Here is a 4,316-nt window from a genome sequence, read left to right as displayed (position 1 = left end):
ATCTGGCAATAGACCTTCCAAAGATTTGCTGTTGTTGTTAAATGCCCTGGAGTCAGTTCCAATTCATAGTGACCCTGTATAGGGTTTCCCTGGTTATAAATCTTTGGGGGAGCAGAAAGCCTCATCTTTCTCTTGAGGAACAGCTGGTGAGCTCATAATGCCAAACTTGTGGTTTGCAATCCAGGTTTATCCTATGTAGCTTGTTTGCTCCCAGAAATTACTGTCATTGAAAGTCCTGTGCAGCACAGTTTTATTCTGACACACATAAGGTGACCCTGAGTTAGAATCAGCTTCATGATAGCTGGGGGATTTTATTTGTTTGTTTTTAACTAAAGTGGAGGGTCAGTCAGGGCCTGGTTCAGGCCCAACTGATCACTGAGGTGAAACAACAAAACAAAAAACCTATGGCCATTGAGTTGATTCAGACTCATAACAACCCTACAGGACAGAGTAGACCTGCTCCATAAGGTTTTCTGAAGCTGTAAATCATTACAGGAGCAGACGAGACTGCCCATCTTCCTCCTGTTAAGCAGCTAGTGTAGGGATGGGGAACTTTTTTTCTGCCAAGGGCCATGTGGACATGTATAACATCATTTGTGAGCCATATAAAATTATCAACTTAAAAATTAGCCTGCTAAGACCTGGGGACTTCTGGGCCCAGAGTCAGTGACATAGCCACAGATGACTAGAATGGAGAGTGAAACATCCAGCTGATAAGAAGAGAGGGCATATACACAAGAACACCCACACTTGAAGATAATACCCACTTGACCTGGCTTCAATGGCTGGATGATCAGAACTCAACTAGAAGAAGAAAAAAGAGGGAAAAAAGAGTAATCTGATACAATTTGATGAGCTTGACATACACCTATAGATGCAATAGCTCAAAAGAGGGAACAAATCTTTACAGTGAGGATCATTCCCACCCCCTCAATACACAGGGTAGACAAGGATGGGCAACTTGGACATTGGCTAACCAAAATGGGGGAGGTTTACAAAGGCAAGAAGTGATTGGCATAAAAGTTTTCAAGAAGGAGCCTAAATCCAGAAGGCATAGGAATAGGTAGAATCTCTACTGAGTAATATCCAATTTGTCTGGGTGGGGCTGATGAAAGGAGATGGGGATGGCACTCATATGGCACAATAGTGAATAATTGCTATCAGGACTGACTGTGAGAGTTGCAAATGTAAAGGTAGATATTTTGTATCAAAAGGAGAGGAGTGGTTGACTTTGCAGTCCAGGAGTGGAGATCCCTGGGACCATCAAGGGAGAAGAGCAGAGTACAGGACCTAGAGAAACAGTGACACCAGAGATGGAGGAAAGATTGAGCGGCTGGGGACTCTAGACACAGAGAGGGAGAGGGACTGTGTGCTGATGACCAGGGGGCAGTCTTGTAGGGTATACCCTTTGGTTGGCAATGAAACAACATACGATAGGATGAATGTAAAGCTAATGTTCTCCCATGTAAACTATTGCATAATTCACAACAAAACTTTTTTTTTCCCAGCCTTCTACCAAAAATGAGGGGATAATAAAGGCACGAAGTGACTGACTTACAAGTTTTTAAGGGAATTTAGTTTAAGTGTGTGTGTGGAAAGACAGAGTCCTCACTGAATAGTTTTCATCTTGTCTAGATAGTCTGGTAAAAAGAGATGGGAATAAGATTCTTATGATTCAATAGTGAGTAATTGTTATCATGACTAATTGCGACTGTCACAACTGTAAAGGTAGAAGTTTTGTAACAAAAAGGAGGGAGTAGTTAATCTTACAGTCCAGAAACAGAGGACCCTAGGACCACCAAGGGAGAAGAGCACAAGTGGAATGAGGGACCCTATCCAGAGAAGCAGTGACACCAGAGATGGAGGCAGAGATGGGCATATGGAGAGAGGGAGCAGCTGAGGACTCTAGATTCATGGAAAAAGAGAGACTGAGTGCTGATGGTCAGGAGGTAGGCGTGCAGAATGTGCCCTTTGGTTGTTTAAATTGTATACTCCTTAGTGTTTTTGTATATATCTCCCCATTCCCCCCCCCAAAAGAAGCAACAAAAAACAGAGGGATTGGAAGCAAATACTGTTGAATAATGATACACAGAGGAGATTGTAATCATTGCAATGAAATGATGGTATAAAGCCAATGTTCTCCCATGTAAATTATCACTCAGTTCACAAGAAAAAAAAAAAATTAGCCTGCTATATTTGGTCAAACATTTAATTAACTTGGAAGACCTCCAGCAAGATGGATTGGTAAAGTGGCAGCGTCAATGGGCTCAAGTGTGGCAACGATTGTGAGATTGACCCAAGATCAAGCAGTGTTACGTTCTGTTGTACATAGGGTCGCTATGAGTTGGTATCGACTCGATGGTACCTAACAACAACAATGTGATAGCTGAGGAACTCTAGTAGCGTAGTGGCTATGAGTTGGGCTGCTAACTTCAACAACTACCAGCTGTTCCATGAGAGAAAGATGAGGCTTTCTGCTCCTATAAAGATTACAGCCTCGGAAACCCTGTACAGGGTCGCTATGAATTGGAACCAACTCCACGGTACACCACTACCACCAATGTGATTAATGCAGGTTAATGTGCTGGACTGCAAAATCACTTGCTCCTCAGAAACCCTATACAGGGTCGCAATGGTTCAGAACTGACTCAATAGCACTTAACAACAACAACAACCAACAATGTGATAGCTGGAACTGTGGTTGCCTGCAGACTGGACAGTCCCCAAACCCTGAACGAGTAGGTTAGAACCATCATCAGTTTGGTTAACAGCCCAGTGTTCAACCTACTGCACCACTAGGGCTCTTGAACCAGACTCAGTTCTCCTTAAAGTCTTGAGTGTGTCTAGGCCCCGACAAGAATGTTCTCCTGGGTAGGGGTCTGGGGGAAGGTAAAAGAAGTCACTCAGGCAGGCGGGCCCTGCAGTATTCATCCACCTCTGGGTCAGCATAAGTGGCAATATCTGGGGTGAACTTGAGGTATGGAACTTGCAGGTTGTGCCCACAAACCATGCCAGCTTGTTCTCTTGCAGGGAGATATACCCTGGCCTGCAAGATGGACTGGAGTACTCAGAATGCTCTTGATCCCAGATGGAATGGGGATGAGTTTGAGCTCAATGTCCAAGAAGCCTGATCACCTCCACTATCAGACCCAGAACTCCTATCCACTCAGGACGTAAAATGATGAAAAAGTCTTCCACAAAGTGACCAGTGACAACCATTCAAAACTGTTCCTTGGAGGTAGAAGGCCTGGTACCATGGGAAGGGTGAAATGTAATGTCTTGGTTATCTAGTGCTGCTATAACAGAAATACTACAGATAGATGGTTTTAACAAACAGAAATTTATTTGCTCATAGTTTAGGAAGCTAGAAATCCAACTCAGAGTGCCAGCTCTGGAGAAAGTCCCTTGTATCCTTTCAGCATCTTTAGGCCCAGCATTCCTTGGAGATCTCGATATATCTTGGCATCAGTCTTTCCTTGGATCTAGGAATGTCACAGTACGGGAACCCAGGTCCAAAGGACACATTCTACTCCTGACTCTATTACTCATTGGGCTGCTAACTTCAAGGTCAGCAGTTTGAGACTACCAGATGTTCTGCGAGAGAAAGATGAGGCTTTCTGCTCCCATAAAGATTTGTAGCCTTGGAAACCCTGTGCAGGGTTACTATGAGTCGGAACCAACTCCACTACTTAACAACAACAGCAACTCTTTTATCTTTGTAAGATAAAAGATGTTGTATGCCATACCCCTGTAAATTTCCTTACATTAGATCAAGGTTATGATGGGATTAAGGGTGTTGCAGCCACCCTTAATCCTTTTTTTTTAATTCAAACATACCAATATTCACGAAGATAACACAGGACCTGTTTTACAAATACATAAGGTTACCATACATTGGAGCTAACTTACAGACATATTGACAACAAAAGAAACATGGATTTAAAGACATTTCAGAAATTCATAGTCATCTTTAAAAATGAAACAAAGCAAGATATTATTGCAAAAATACTGCAGCAACAGCAAAATTTTTGTTAAAAAATCACACAAAATCTTTCTATCTTAAAAAAAAAATCTCATGTTTCTTAGTCAAAATGCACTCATGGTTTTTTTTTACTTTTGAAAAATTCTTTTTTTTTTTACTTTTATTTTTTTAAATGTTTTATTGTGAATTATATGGTAGTTTACATGAGAGAACTTTAGTTTTACATTCATTCCATGGTATATCATCTCATTGCCATGGTTCCAATCCCCTCCATGCATCATCAACCAGCCAAAGGCTATATCCTAGAAACCCACCCCCTACGCTCCCCTCCCCA

Source organism: Chrysochloris asiatica, unplaced genomic scaffold (assembly GCF_000296735.1).
Source record: "Chrysochloris asiatica unplaced genomic scaffold, ChrAsi1.0 scaffold00340, whole genome shotgun sequence".
NCBI classification, from domain to species: Eukaryota; Metazoa; Chordata; class Mammalia; order Afrosoricida; family Chrysochloridae; genus Chrysochloris; species Chrysochloris asiatica.
This window is presented reverse-complemented; position numbering follows the sequence as displayed.